Source organism: Dermacentor andersoni, chromosome 10, assembly GCF_023375885.2.
Source record: "Dermacentor andersoni chromosome 10, qqDerAnde1_hic_scaffold, whole genome shotgun sequence".
NCBI lineage: Eukaryota > Metazoa > Arthropoda > Arachnida > Ixodida > Ixodidae > Dermacentor > Dermacentor andersoni.
In genome coordinates this window covers 16408806-16425624 of record NC_092823.1, presented here as the reverse complement: position 1 = coordinate 16425624, position 16819 = coordinate 16408806, and the positions used below count along the sequence as shown (strand labels likewise).

The window sequence follows — 16819 nt, the reverse complement described above, 5'->3', positions numbered from 1 at the left end:
TGGTGCGGCGGTGGAGCGGGCCCTGCAAGAGGCTTTGCACGTCACGGAAGAATTCCTCGAGGGCACGGGACTAGTCCTCTCGTCGACCAAGTCGGAACCCTTGCTGTATCGGCCCGACAGAAAAGGCAGCAAGTTTGATACGACGCTGGACCAAGTACCGATTGAACTCGGAACGAAAACGGGTCAGCGCATCCAGAGGGTAGATTCTCTCAGGGTACTCGGACTGGTCCTCAATGCAAAGGGCAGCAACGCGCAAACGATCGCGCGCCTGAGCGCGAAGACAGAGAACATGCTCAGACTCGTTTCTCGAGTGACGAGCAGGAAGGGGGCATCAGCAAAGCCAACCTCATAAGGATCTACCACGCCTTCCTCATGAGCCATATCAACTACGTGGCTTCTGCGCTAAGCTGGTCGCGGTTGGAGGAGAACAAGATCAACGCACTCATGAGGAAGAGCATTAAACGAGTCCTTGGCATCGCCGTGACGACCAGCACGGAGAAGTTGATGCAACTCGGGGTCCACAACACCCTGAGCAAAGTGGTCGAAGCACAGACAACGGCACAGATCATTCGCCTCTCTACCACCAAGGCCGGCCGCCGAATACTCGAGATGGCGGGTCTGGCAGCCATGGCCGAGGAGTCGTGCGCAGTCCCGCTCTGCGAGGGTGAAAGGGATGCCTTTCAAGTCTCCCCCTTCCGGAGGAACGTTCATCCACAATACAACGAGGCCCGGCGCGCAGCCAGAGCCCGAGCACTCATCAAGACTGCCCTGCAGAACCCAGAGCTCGCGTCCTCTGTAGACGCGGTGTGGTATCCCGAATCAAACTCCTATGTGGCCACGGTGGTTGACCCCCACGGCAAGATCCTGAATGTGGTGCCTATCCAACGCTCGACGGCGTCCGTCGCAGAGCAAGTCGCAGTGGCGTTGGCTCTATGCGAACCCGGGCACACGCAGATCTTCACGGACTCCAGGTCGGCGGCGATGGCCTTTCTCGCCGGCTCGGTCTTGGCCGAGGCTGCGGCAGTACTGAGGACCCGCAAGACAGGCACGGCCCGTCATGTCATCACTTGGTTCCCGGCTCACATGGGCCGGAACGTCTCCCCCGGCTCGATCAACCCGAATGAGCTGGCCCACGACCAGGCGCGAGGTCTCATCAACCGCACCGGTCCGAGGGGCCCGGCTTCGCAGGGGATCGACTGAACTACGGACTCGCTGCTTAATTTTCACGAGATAACTGCTCACTACCAGCTGGCACGCAGGCAGTTTTCGGCTCCTCACCCGAAGCTAGGCAGACCGTAGGCCTCGGTGCTGAGAATGCTGCAGACGGGCTCCTTTCCGTCTCGCTCAAGGCTGAGCCACTACACTCCGGGTGTGGATCCCCGCTGCCCTGACTGCGGCGAGGAACGATCCACCTTGAACCACATGCTGTGGCAATGTTCTGTGTTGCGCCACTCGCCTTTCAACACGCAAGAAGACTGGGATGAAGCCGTCAAGAGCGACGACCTTCAAGTCCAGCTTCGGGCTGTCCAAAGGGCCTGCGACAGGGCTGAAGATCACGGTCTACGCCCCCGGCGTGGGTGCTGCCCGCAACTACGACAACATAGTCCCTTGGGTCCAATTGAAGTTTCTTGTCTGTCTGTCTGTCAATGGCAAAAGTACCAAAAGACATCCTTACAAATGCGACTCAGCCGGTTGCACGATGGGGACAGTGTTTATTTAAATGCTGCTTGCATGTGCACCTGGCCAAGTTTTTAACAGTATCGCGCGACCACCGAACCGCGTGCTTGTTAGAACCTTACTAATGGCGCTGAGCTGCGAAACAAATGAGATACGCGTAGGTGTACACGTGTGCTTACTTTCGCTATTTCACCACTCCGTGCCATGATGATGGGCTGGCAAACATGTGGGTTGATGGTCGCGCAATACTGTTAAAAATTGGCCGGGTGTATACTACACAGAAGGGCACGAGTACACAAGCGCTACTCCGAATCAGAGTCGTCCGAACTAGAGTCTGATATGAGTGCTTCTCGCTGCCCACGTCCCATAGAGCATCGTCCTCTGTGCTGTCCAGCGCGTTGCTTAGGCTGAATTTTCTAAAATACTTGCGCACCATCTCCTCAGAGAGAGATTTCTTTGCCGATGACACCCAGCCACAAACAGTCTCAAGTGGTGGACCCCGCAGGCAGCCGGTGGGGCTACTAGTCGGATTATCGCCCAGCATCCATTCATTATAGAGTTCGCGCACTCTATCTTTAAATGGCTTATTTAGCACAACGTCTAGTGGCTGCAGCACAGATGTCAGTCCACCAGGGATGACCACGAGGTCTGTCTTCACATCGCACAGGGCCCGCTTTACGTTGGCTGTGAGGTGGCCTCGAAACGAGTCAAGAACGAGCATGTTCACTTGCTCAAAGAGAGCACCAGGTTGCTGCTTCCAGACGAGCCGGACCCACTCCAGCATTAAGCATTCATTCATGAAACCCTTTTTATTATCCTGGACGATGACGTCGCGTGTGAGTTCCTCTTTCGTAAATTTTTTCCTTTTAAAAATGATGAAAGGGGGCAGCTTCTTCCCATCAGCTGTGCACACGAGCATCACAGTGAACCGTGAGTGCTCGTTGCCCGTTGTTGGGAGCTTGATTTGCTTAGCTCCTTTCTCGGAAACAGTCCGGCTTGACGGCATATCGAACCACACTGGCATTTCGTTGGCATTTCCAATCTGTCCCATTGTGTAGTCGCGTTGCTGCTGAAGTGCTATTACATATCGCTGAAACTCGATGAGCTTGTTTTCGAATTGTTTGGGCAGTTTCTGGCACACAGAAGTACGGCGCCATAGTGCAAAGCCCTTCCTCTTCATGAATTGTCGCACCCAGGATGGCGAGCCCTTGAATTGCGCCCTCGTCAGTCCAGAGGCACGGGCGACCTCTACTGCTTTCAAACGGATGTATTCGGCAGTCACAGGCAGCGATCTTGACCCTCTGCTCGTAATTGGCCCTGTGGTCATTTAGGAGGTCATCAGCTAAAAAATAACCTAAAGGTAGCTTCCATCTCTCGTTCATACCTACTAGCATTATTAGAAAGTTAATTACAGTAACTTCACTAATTACACACATAATTGCAGTAATCGTGCTGTATCTAGAGGCTGCCAATCTGCACACTCGAATGGTGAACATAATGTTACCGTGATTCATATTTTTCAAATTTTAGAAGTTTGGTGCTCTTAAAAAGAAAAGCCCGTATATGTATATATATGTATATACCTTAACTGTTTTTCAATGTTAATAGCTTCACATCAGCACAACAGTAACTGTGTTAGGATTGATGACCTTAAAAATTATTATACACCATTCAGACTAAAAGGAACATATACTTATTTTTTTGTGCCTGCCCACAGCAGGGCACGTGTAGGGCCATGCCTGTCCACGTGTAAGGCAATGAACTGATTGATTTCATGGTTGTTAGGGGAGCCATCAGTGATTTCATCAAGCATTCACTGAAGTCGCACCAAGCTGTTTGCACTGCGATGTGTTCTGCATTCCAAATTCAGTGGATGCCCTTGTAGCAAGAAGAGCACAGCATCACCACCCTCCTCTACAACGGTGTGCCCCTGGCTCTTAATGTCCCTGCATTCTTCCTGCCACAAACATATCTCATACGTTATTCACAGGACACGGCAAATTTCTCTAAGTTTTGTAGATTCATTCCTCTTCAACGCTTGTGTTGTATATTAAGTCACATTTGCGTCTATTTGCTATAATCTAACCAAATGCCTAGTAACACAAGCCAGCGACAAAGCACGTACCATCTACGATTATCCGACCTCATAAACTGAGCTTTACTAATTCAAATTGCTAAAGTTATCAGCGACTGCATTCCTAATGCTTTCCTCTTGCTCTTCATCGCATTAATGAGTGCAAGCAGGCCCGACTTTAGGCCAAACAAGGTGGATCGTACTTGATCTGCGGACATGCTTGTCTCATTTAATTGTGCCTACAATGTCTTTTTACGTCAAATTATTCATTCCTATACCACTTCCGCTAACTTTTATACAAACTTCACACTTTCTTAAAACGTTAATCGTATCAGTGCTGTGGCACATTACATGCCTTCCTACCACCATTTTACTTCTGTAAGCTAATGTTGCCTATTATTGGCCAATTTCAAATAACATTTAATGATCCTTTCAGTGGTGCCTCCTCTCACATTCTTTTATTGTGGTAGCGATTATATGGACACTGCCGGTGCATTTCTGCTGTCGTCGCTGTGATGTTCTCTATAGAGTCCTGGTGTGATAACACTGTTGCCACGCCCTGTGTGCTCTATGTGCAAGTGAAAGTGTGCGACGGGAGCCGATGATAGTGGCTCAATCTTGCCTGTGCAAGGGCCGTCTTCCATTGTGTGCAAAGCTCTGAGGACAGAGGAGATGAGAGGGGCATCCTACACCAGCAGCGTCTGCATATGGCGCAGCCGTGTGGGCCTTATCTGGAAAGCAATCTGCAATGAGGACAGAGTGCGCCGAGTGATGACAGCTTTGCGTGCTCTGTATTGTTGCCGCTTATAGTCAGGTACAACTCAAGTCTGCAGTGAAGCCCCGCCCTTGCCCTCATAACTGGCAGCCACTGTTCCTCCACGAGGCTGCAAATAGTTCGTACTTAAAACTTTCCCTGTTACCTAAATAAGGCGATAACCACAAAAATAAAATTATAAGCGCATAATTTTTTATCTTTTCACTATTCTGTTATAGCAGAACGGTGAAAGCTGAATTCTTTATTGAACTGAAATAAAGTGCTTGCTTCACTGCAACTATTTATCCCTTTCAGGGTCAATGACGTAAATATACGGCACCGTGAACAAGTGCAAAATGGTCAATGCCGTATATTTACAATGCCGTGTGTGTGTTTAAAAATCGTGCCAATTTCCCAATTTTTTTCTTTCCTGGCATGTGCCGCCACTATATGGAAATCCAGGGAATTTTTCTGCGCGCCTCCCTCTCTCGGTTTTCGTTGCATGGTTTGTATTAGAGCTAGTTTGCTCTGGCAAGTCTATATACTCTGCTCGCGCATTGGAGCGCGTGCAGGCAGGCAGGCATTTATTGCCATTCCACAACATTTCTATCATCAGTGATTGCTGCGAGGGGGGCCGGGACCCGCCAAAATTGCTTAGTGGCTACGGTGTTTGGCTGCTGAGCACAAGGTCGCGGGATTGAATCCCGACCACGGTGGCTGCATTTCGATGGGGGCAAAATGCGAAAACACTCGTGTACTTAGATTTAGGTGTACGTTAAAGAACCCCAGGTGGTCCAAACTTGCAGAGTCCTCCACAATGGCGTGCCTCATAATCAGACCGTGGTTTTCGCACATAAAACCCCCATAATTTAATTTTTTTTAGGGAGGCCGGGAGTATGGCAGCACTTCACTTAGGCTCTGCACTGCGAGAGCAAAAATTGCTTATCGCTGGTGTCTCGAGTGCCCACAACACCAGTGCCTTCATAAAGGCTCTCTACTGACCCCCTCTTGATGTTTGGGCGAGCCCCAGGGGGGCCACCAGACCTCGTGCCACCACTGTGTCATGCCACCGCTGTGCTAGGCCTTGCACCGCAACCGCCCATACTGTGGCCAGCATGGAGGTTCAAGTACGCAATATGTATATGTACCCACATCAGTATGACTCTAGGGACTGGACCCAAGCCTTGGGAGTTCAGGTGAACTACCGGAAAATCCAAAATGTGACCCATGGTACAAATGCTGATCCTGCTCTCCGGGAGATCGACATCTCCCACATTACACAGCTTGTTGATGCATCTGTGCGTGCTGCATACAGCTGCACAAAAAAATCAAGTAACTTCTACCTCTATCCACAGAAAGATGTAAGGTCATCTGCCGCTCCTGGGGAGGCCTTGACCTGATGATGCTCCAGCCACACTACCTCCTCGCCGCTATCATACAGGCTGCTGCACTGACCGAACCATCTCTGCTGCAACTTTGGATCCACCCCATCAATAACACGTGCATAGTGCCTGCGGTGAACCTAGATGATGCCCTCAAGCTAGTAAACTCCAGCAAATCACCTACGACCTGCATGAGCATGCCATGATGTAATATATTGCACCCCTATGGCTTAGCCAGGGGTATCATTAGGAAGGCTTACTGAAAGGAATCCCCAAAAGAACTCCTAACAGACTGAATCGCCCACAACCTCCACGAAACTATACCAGACTTCGCCGGTTGATTTGTGTACCTGCGCCCATGTTGAGTGTATGTCGGTTGTGTGTTTCGTGGATCGCAGTTAATTATTAATGGTTTCTCTGGGGCAGCATGTCGTTCACTCATCGACTATACTGGGTGAACAGGCCTGAGTGGACTGTTGGGTTAACAGCGCTGCAGATAGAGGCACGTTGAGTTCCGTCTGCCGACGCGGCTGCCTTAGAGCTCGTTGTTGCTTATGTCTGCGCTTGCACATCGCTTTCTGTATTCATTTTACACTTTCACTAAACATTTTGCATAGTCAAGAAGCCTTCAAGCGCAGCCTTCCACGTCGGATTTGCCAAAGCGGTGCATTTGTTTATATCTACATCTACAACTTCAGATCGCTGTCAGCTTCAGATATTGTAGAAACGGCGCATCGCTGATTCTCAAACGTAGCAAAACATACATATCTGCGCATATGAGCCGCATTCTTCCACCCCGAGACGAGTCAATATGAGTGGCCGAGCCACATAAAAAACTGCAACTGTGATCCAAACATATATATATTACGGGCTATTACTACTGATTCTCACTTTTGTTTAACATCATACAGTTTGTGCATACCATAAAATGTTATTAGAGAAAGCTGTGCTCGGCATAAGCCCTCACTTATAGGTTGTGTAGTTCTCTCGCGAAAACGTGGATGCCATCGCTGACACCATTCGTAACTGAGTGAGTTTATGCTGCTGTACTGAATACGCTCTCTCTTCTTTCCCGTTTGACTTTCCCGTTTAGTAATGGCCGAAATATGCTCCATCCGCTCATCCGTTCTGCCCGCATCCACCCATGTGCAAATCAGGGCGGATGCCTGCAGGGCGCATGTGTTGAAAAATTTTGTGCATGCTGAATCCACACGAGTGGACAGCACACGCACTCGGATTGGGCGACACAGTCTCTTGGGAGCTGGCAACTATTTGGCGAAGCGAAGGTGTTCAAGGTTGGCAACTACTTTTAACAGCAGACACATATTTTTGTGGATGTGAGTTCAAGTTTCTGCGTCATGGTGAAAACGCGACTCTCGGCTGTCACATTCTGTTCTGCAGTCATCTATTGCAGAACAATAGAATGCGCCAATGCATTCTATTGCATTGGCGCAGTCATCCTTCGTCGAAACACTGCACAGTCATCTTATCTGCACCACCTTTTAGAAATGTATTTCAATCGCATCATGTCACAACATGGGATGTATTCTTGGATGATCACTTTCAGTGCGTGCTGCATTGACTGGTTGAGCGAAGCCTATTGAATCATCCAATGTGCCACGTTCTATGTCACGCAATATTGGCACTATCACGGAAAATTATCCATCCGAGAATCCCCATATATCGCTATCTATGCTCAGTTATGTTCGGCGCATTTGTGCACTTTCAGTAGTTGTGCTAGCGGCAGCATGCAAGAACACGCAACATAAGCGCAGCTGTCTGTGAATACAGCTGCATAGGTCAACAAGTCCCTCCCTCTTAACCACTGAGTACGCATGTGAGGCTTCGATTACGGCTTCCTGATTTGCTTGTTTGTGCTTCTTTTTACTCTGCCAATTTCAAGAGTGTGCTTAAAACACCTTTATGCATGAAATGCCCCCCTTTTTTTACATACCATACCATCAAAGACGAAGCGCGGCTTAAAGAATGCCTTTTAGAAATTGAATGCTTGCTGCTTCTAAAATTTCCAAACAAAATAATACTTTAACTGAAGCAGAAAAATGAAAGATGGGTTCAGCCAAGTTCTGTCTGTAAATGCGTTGTACATGCAGTTAACTCGATGTAGCAAGGGAGTGAAGTTTAAGCAACGAGTGTACAATTCATTATGACTGGCATAAAAACATTATGTATGCGTAACGGTCACCTTATGCAGATATATGCTCATCAGCTGTTTTCAAGGAGAATATCTATATTACAGCAAACTTATATTGCTGATAAGACACCTTATATTTTAGTGAAATCAAACAATTCTTTCTTGCTGGCCTCGGCGGCCAATGAGATGCCCCTTTACTACTTGGACATACATCATTTAGCATTTAAACTATCTACGACTGATTACGAAAAGGCACAAAAATTTATCGGTGCCACGACAGGCATGCTTGCTCTCTCAGCCATGACAGCAAACAAGGATGATCGACTTGAGACTGTGAGTCTGTCAGTGCTGTCAGTATCATACGTGTTCTATTGTGGGCTCTGCTCAGGTTATTTGAGTGAGCATGGAGTGGGCTGCATGTTATGTAGCAACAACCTGGCTAGCTAATGCGCAGCCATATTTTAAGAAAAATGAAACAGTGCATAGCATAACATAAACAGCTGGCCAGGGGCTTTACTGGCCAGTGCCTGTATTTCATCGGAAAGAAAAACTAATATTGTCAAGCGACTAAGCTTCGCAGTGAGTTCAGTGATCTCACATTGTGTGAAAAGGTTTATTTAGTAAGTGATTTTTAGTGTTTGTGTTAATTAGTAGCTACTTTAACAGGCACGTGACAATGAAATGAAGTGAAGGCTCATATGGTGCAAGGCAGGGCAGCTAAAAAAGTGAGGAAGCATTTGCTGACATGTTCATAACAAACCAACGGATAGTTCCTTTGGCGCAGCTTTTCTTTTTTCTTTTCTTTTGTTTTCTTCAGGTATAAAAAAGAAGCTTAAGCTTTCTAGTATTCGCCAAAATGAATATCTCGCGCTCAGCATGTTGTTGTTTCATTATCACAACGTTGTATCATCGTTATCACATTACCGTACGCAATAAATGCACACGTAGCTAAAACATCCTCGGTCATTGCGGTGGGTTAGTACGGAACGGTAATACTGTACCGTATGTTGCAGTTACCGTACCGTAATGCGGCACTGCTAAAACTCTGATGTAATGCAGGTTTACCTGTTTTAACATTGCATTTTCTATCGTCTTGTGACTGGTGCAGCATGGCCTGAGTAACCTTTGTGCTATTAAACCCCAACTGACCAACCAACCAACCATTCTCTAAAATGTATTTGGTTGAGGGTACGATCGTGTAATGTGTGGCATCGCCTTCAATATCAGTGAATGCATGTCCTGTTTCCACACTTCCATAATGACATCCTCACTAACGTGGCCACTCGGAGTTTGGACACCTTTAGACAAAAGCATTCCGTACAAATTTCACCAAGTGTGGAAAATCGGAAACAAAAATTGAGAGGACGCTTAAAGGGGTTGAGACACCAAATGTTGAGGCTATAAAAAGTCTGTTGTAGGCTGCTTCTGTATGCGAGGACACCCACAACGAGGTATTGGACACTGCAAACATTTCAAAGTAATTTTAATCAGCTCCAAAAAGTAATTAAAATCTTCTCGTGGTCGAGACCCATTGCTAGCATGGCTGTTATGAGTTGACAGTGGAGGAACAAAAATATTGACGTCATAGCACACTAGCACAAAAATGCGACGTATGATGAGTAGCGATGAAATTCTGATTACGGAGCCTGCTGAGCCGAGCGACCGAGCATAGCCTCCACCATGACTGAGCTACAGGCATATAGAAATCCTTTCTTAATGCAAAGAAGGGGTAAGGCGTGCAGACACGGACACGAGAGGAGAGAAGTGGGCAGCACGAACGCCGCATGGTGGCCTGGGAACGACAAACTGCGTGCGGAGAGTCGCTGTGCCGGTAACGTGGACGGGCCTTTACACGTTGAGTGTAACACTAGCTGGCCGGCTCAGAAAGGGACGAGGATATGCGGCGTTCATGTTGACCACTTCTCTCTTTTTGTGTCCGTGTCTGAACGCCTTGCCCCTTCTTGCATTATGAATCCTTACCACCTAGCTCAGCGTCCTGTCATTCTAAAAATTCTTTCTCTATGTTACAGGCTTCTCGAACACTGTAACCGAGTTAACCCTGGCCCCTGGCTAACCGAGACATGCACAGCGCTGTCGTGGAGGGCAGTTGACATAGCATCTGCCAGTCGCATAGCTTGGCAGCTCGGAGTGGTCTCTTGTTCGCTTGGCATTTCTTAACGTGTAAAGGCCCGTCCACGTTACCGGCATGGCAACTCGCTGCACGCCGCCCTGCGACGGTGGTTTTACTCCTGAACGACGAGATTTCAGTTGCAAAAGACATAGTAGAAGAAGAATTCAGAGGATTTGCTGCCAGATGTCTTGCGACAATAAACTAGAGAAAGCATTATAGTGTGTGCTGCTAATGATTGTCGTCAGCTCTGACGCATTTTTCTATATAGTCACTGTTGCTTCATTGTCTGTTGCCATCACATGCTTGTTATAAACAAAAAATTGAGCTTCATGGTTCCCCTGATTTTTCTCGCTCATAAGATACAAATGTTTTGATTTCGTCTGCCTTTGGGCCTCATGGTAGAAAACGAGTGCTTATTAGCCAGTTGTCGGCTTCTAAGATCATGTGCTTTGTAATGTGGGTGTTTTAAAGGATACTACACGTCTGCCATCATAACTGTGAGTGCTGCTGCCTAGCACTCCCACGGCTTTGCTTAGTACATATGCGCAGCTATCCAAGAAAATTGACATTGAGACAACTGCCGTTGAAGCTCACTTGGTAGAGCATTGCAAGCACAAGGCAGAAAACGTGGGTTCAGCTTCGTTGTCTCTTATGCAAAGCATTATCATGAGCTGTCTCCTGGCTTCTTCGTACATCCAGTCAGATAGGCTCAATAATAGTTAGTAACGTGCCTGATGGTGGGTCTTTAATCTGGGTCCTTAGTGCAGCAGCCCAATTCTTTACCCATTAGGCTAAAGATGCATGCATAGCGCGCCAGATTAATCTCATTGGTTCTCTCGTAGCAGCTAATTTTTTCAGATGTTATGTGACACAGAGTTTGGGATTCACCCGTTTCAGCTCAGATGCAACAAAGCAGGTGTTGTGTCTGTTTCGGTGAGAAGTGTGTGCAGTTGTTTTGGTTTCTCTGTGTTGACGTAGTGTGCTTTGTATTTCATGTGGTGTTAGGCATTACCTCAATTGCAGCTTCAATGCTGTGCCCATAAAAGCAGTTGTAGGTAGGTGCTCAGGAGTAACGGGAAGCTCATTCTTCCTCATTCTTTCTTGCATACAGCAGGTAGTGCGTCCAGTTTAGTGCCATGCACCTGTGTGGGGCATTTCCTCGTTCTTATTCTGCTGATGTGTTGTACATAGGGGGAAAGTCAATCCTCTACATCATGGTTGTCAGTGCCGCTGAATACAGTGCAGTCTCAGTCTCGCTGCCTTGAAATGTCATAAGAGGTGACATCTGGGGGTAAAGTAGCATCTTGCTGTACCTTGTCATCGGGCATAGCCAAGGTTGTGATTGCGTAACCCAATGATCCTGGAACTTTCTGTGGGACCAATGGCACCGATGTTGAAAATTGGGTGGCTATGTACGAACGTGTGAGTGGAATCAAAAAATGGGACCCCACGCGTGTGCTAGTTAACCTGTTGTTCTACCTAAGAGGCACGGCAAAGGTGTGGTATGAAAACCACGAAAAGAAGTTAACCAGCTGGGACCAATGCAAAGAGAAGTTGACAGAGTTGTTTGGCAAACCAGACGGCCGTAAAATTGACGCAAAACAGGAATAGGCCTGCCGTACCCAATCTCCCACGGAGTCCTATCTCTTGTACATCCAAGACATGCCGGCACTGTCGTAAAGCAAACCCGATCACGACATGACAGAAGCTGAGAAGGTCGGGCACGTGCTTAAGGGTTGCTGAAGACGCCTTTTATCTGCTCATGTGCAAAAGCTGCTCTACAGTTGATGTTATCTTTAAAGAGTGCCAACAATTCCAGCACGCCAAAAGCCGATGCCTCTTGCAACCATTCGCCGGACTTCCCACTACTACTGCAACACCAACGTGTGAAGATCAACCCACACAGCAGCATGCGTCGCCATCGGAGGATGTGGTGCGAATCGTTGACGTGAACTGGATGCGATGGCGCCTGCATTTCTGTTTGCCTATCCCTGATGCTACAACATTTTCAGTCCCCTTCTTACAAGCCATCATTCACCAGGAACTTGAAAACATTGGCTTACGTTCTGTCTGTGCTGTTGCCAATCCTAGAGCTAACAAACGCCCTTCTACTATTTTTGCTCCACCCCGACGCTTCTCTCTGCGTTATCGCAACCCGACTGAGTAGAGAACTGCGGACGACCAGCCGATATGTTTCACCTGCTGCCGCATTGGTCATGTCGCCTGACACTGTCGCAACTCGTGGCCCTTAACACTTCGCATGCCGACCAACCTGAGCCGTTGTGATGAAAATGCCCGCAATGTTTCGCCCACCGCCGAATCTAACAGCGCCAACTCTGCTAGGAACATGTGGTACAGTCGCTCACCATTGCCGCACGGACACCAGTCTCGTTCACCGCAAACACGTCGCCCATCTTCGCGTTCGCCACAGCCACGTCGCCTTTCGTCCCTTGTGGCGTTTGGCCGCACCAGTTCGTAAAACTAAGAAATGCAGCCCTCGGAGATGGTGCTGCATTGCCTAATGCTGCAGCAAATCCTCTGTCTATGCACACAAGGAGAAGTGTAATTGGCGTTAAAATAGACAGCATAGCTGTCCAAGCACTCATCGACAGTGGAGCCCACATACCTGTGATGAGTGCTAGCCTGCATAGTCGTTTAAAGAAGGTCCCCCAGCAGCTGCCCGAGTGCTTCATATGGCTGACGGTGGAATGCTGGTTCTTGGAATGTGTACTGCAAGTATAGCTGGCCGCCCTACTTCTGTTCTCTTTACTGTGAGCAACATCTTCCCTCACAACGTTATTCTAGGATTTGACTTTTTATCCCTCATTCTGCTCTCCTCGACTGCACGGCCGACGTTCTTCAGTTAGAACTGCCTCAACTCGCCGATGCTCCTAGCACCGCCCACCGCACTTGTGCTCGCTTCGTGATGTGCGTCTGTCACTCGAAGCAGTTACTTCCGTGACTTTGACCGCCCAGCCACAGTTTCCTGGTGATGAATATGTGCTTCGCCCCATCATCGATGTGCTTTGAACCGGTCACGGTTACTAATAATGACATTGTTTTACCTCTTCTGAATTTGAGCCTGTGCCCTCAAGTGATTCCGGCCAGCATGTTCTTGGACAGCGTTTCTAGTGGTTCTGAATTTGATATTGTGAGTCTGAATTCTGAGAGTGGTTTATTAGTGCCAATCGCAGCGCCCAGCTCTGGTTCCTTAATGGACGACTTTGCGAAAATGACTGCACTTAACCTCACCTCTGCACAGGCCAGGGACATACGTCTCCTGCTTGAATCGTATAGTGGCATCTTTGATTTGGGCGACAGGCCTTTAGGCCGAATATCTGTTGTTCACTACCGTATAAACACTGGAGACACAAATCCTATTTGTCAGCGTCCCTATCGTGCATCGCATGCTGAACGTCGAGTCATCCAATCAGAGGTGGGCAAAACGCTCCGCAAAGGGGTCATCGAGCCATCAGCGAGCCCTACGCCTGTCGTCCGTGTGGAAAAAGAAAGATGGTGCCTGGCATATTTTCGTCGATTATTGCCACTTAAATGAGATCACGCGAAAAGACGTCTGCCCACTACCATGCATCGATGACGCCTTGGACTGCTTGCGCAGAGCTAAATAGTTATCGTCCATCGATCTTCGATCCAGCTACTGGCAGATTTCGGTTGATGAAATGGTTGGAGAAGACAGCCTTCATCACACCGGATGGCTTATATCAATTCAAAGTCATGCCCCTTTGCCTATGCAATGCTCCTGCGACATTTGAACTTGTGATGGACTCTCTTCTGCGATGCTACAAATGGACCACCTGTCTTTGTTACCTTGACGAAGCTGTTTTTTCTCCCATGTTGGGCAGCTGCCTTACCCGACTCACTGCCATTATTGCGGTCTTCTGAAAAGCTGGCCTCCAACTCCACGAAGTGTCAATTTGGGCACCGTCAGATTACCGTGTTGGGGCACCTCATTGACGCATCCGGTGTCCAACCAGATTCGGAAAAAGTTCGTGCCATACGCAGTTTCCCTGTGCCACATTCTGCTTCTGACGTGCGCTGCTTCTTCGGCCTGTGTTCTTACTTTCATAGTTTCATCAAAAACCTTGCCAACATTGCTCGGCCTTTGACAGATCAAAAAGAAGAACACACCATTCTCATGGGGCCCGGAGCAGGCTCATGCGTTTGCCGCTCTCATCAGGTTTCTGACCACCCTTCCCATACTTGCCCACTTTGATCCATCTGCACCGACCGAAGTCTACACTGGCGCAAGCGGCCATGGCATCGGCGCTGTTCTCGATCGACAACAGAATGGTACGGAGTGCGTGATAGCTTACGCCAGCCGCCTGCTGTCACCTGCCGAGAGAAATTACCCCATCACCGAGTGGGAGTGCTTCGCTTTAGTTTGGGCTGTCGTCAAGTTCCGGCCATATTTGTACGGCCATACATTTTCGGTCGTTACAGACCACCACGCACTCTGCCGGCTGTCTTCCCTCCGGGACCCGACAGGACGGCTTGGTGGCTGGGCTTTCTGGCTCCAGGAATTTTCATTTATTGTCAATTACAAGACTGGATGCCTCCACAAGGACACTAACTGCCTCTCGTCACCCCATGGATCCACTTGATCCTTCTGTGCATGATCCGGTGACCTGCGTGATGGCTTTCACTGACATGACTGACATGCGCACCGAACAACAACGCAACGAGTCCTTACAGTCCATCGTTGCTGGAGTGCAATCACTCCGACAGCACTGACGGCACATACCACATGTTCTTGCCGCGCAACGGCATCCTCTACCACCGCAATATGAACGCTGATGACCCTGAGTTGCTCCTTGGCCGTCCTCATCATCTGCAATCTATTGCTCTTGAACAACTTCACGATGCACCGACGGTGGGACACCTTGAAGTTTTGCATACATACGATCATGTACAACGCCGGTTCTTCTAGCCAGGTCTCTACTGCTTTGTGCACTGTTATGTCGCAACTAGCGAATTGTGTCAGTGCCGGAAGAAACCTCCCCTACCACCTGTCGGATGACTCCATCCAGTTGAAGTTCCCTGTGAACCGTTCTCTCGCTTAGGCCTTGACTTACCTGGCACTTTTCCGACGACGACTAGAGCTAACAAGTCGACTGCCATCGCTACTGATTACATGACACGCTATGCGATAACAAAGGCGTTGCCGACTAGCTGTGCAACAGACGTCGTCGATATTCTCCTCCACGACGTCATTCTCCACCATGGTGCACCTCGACACTTATTACAGACCGCAGCTGCTCATTCTTGTCTCTAGTTGTCGACGGCCTCGTCCGCTCTTGTGCACTGAGCATAAGCTGTCCACCGCCTACCACCCACAAACAAACGGTCTTATGGAATGTCTCAACCGAACAATCACAGAGATGCTGTCGATGTAAGTCTCCAACGATCACCGCGACTGGAACACCACGCTGGCCTTACTACCGTTTGTGTATAACTTGTCCCGACGTGACACTGCAAGATATTCACCCTTTTATCTTTTGTATGGTTGCAACCCCACTTTGCCCTTTGACATCATAATCCCTTCTGTGCCACGTGTTGCAACTGACCATGCTCATGAAGTCATCGATCGCGCTCACAGGGCATGTCAAGTCGCCCGATCTCGTTTATTAGCCCCCCCAGTCAAAAAAAGTGAATTGGTCCAAGTGGTCACGCCAGTTGATATCAATTGGACCAAAATGGAATCAATTGGAAACCAATTGGAGTGCTGCACTTGAACTGGAAAAACCAATTGGACTTCACAGTTCCAGTTGGTTATTCCAATTGGTTCACCATTTCCATTTGGTATCCCAATTGGAATGTTTGTTAGTCCAATTGGTTCTACACATTCCAATTGGAGACCCAATGGAACAGTGATTTCCAATTGGTGCCCCAATTGGAATGCTTGTATGCATTCGGTCATGCAATTGGTCGTACATCTCCAATTGGAGCAGACCCATTGGAACATTGCTCTTCCAATTAAACTTCTGGTTGTAATATTTCTTGTTAACATGACAGCCTGATTAAAAGTGTATCTAGCTACGGTTAGAATTCTAGACCCATTAACCGTTTAATTATTTCTCGCTTGACTTCACAAGTTTCCAATTTAAACCCATATAAGGTATTTCAAGAGCTGCACGTCTTATGTTTGCATTCCTTAGGATTTTTGCTCGATCTTTAAATATACTGTAGGGTCCATGCTATCTCAAATTTGGACAGTTGGGCATTGCCAGCTGACAATCAGTTTATATATAGTACAGTGTAAAATGTAGCTAGAACTTTGTGTAATCTACAGTTGTGCTCCCAGAAGCTTTAACTTCTGTATCCTGCAAACGCCTAGATGAAAATAGGCCCAATGCTACAAGCAAGCTTTGTAACTTGTGTAATTTTGTCATTTTTTCTTGAATATTTTGCGTACAGACATATCAGTGTTCACGCACAGAAACACGAACTTACCGATTTTAAGTAAAAAAAAAAACTGACTAGGCAATGTGTAGAATAAATGTCATTTTTAGTGCAAAAATAAGTGAGTTTATGGGAAGAGGACTCATCTTCTGATGAATCTACAAGAAATGTATACCATTGATGGCAGCCTTGCAAGCTAGTAGCAAAGGGTGTCATAATAGTTTTCTTA

The 16819-nt window shown here is 47.9% G+C and overlaps 1 protein-coding gene across 2 annotated transcripts in view; it reads left to right on the top strand.

The window, feature by feature from the left end:
• Ufsp1 (UFM1 specific peptidase 1) overlaps nt 1-16819 on the top strand; it is a 207439-nt gene that overhangs the window by 82968 nt on the left and 107652 nt on the right. The window lies entirely within an intron of this gene.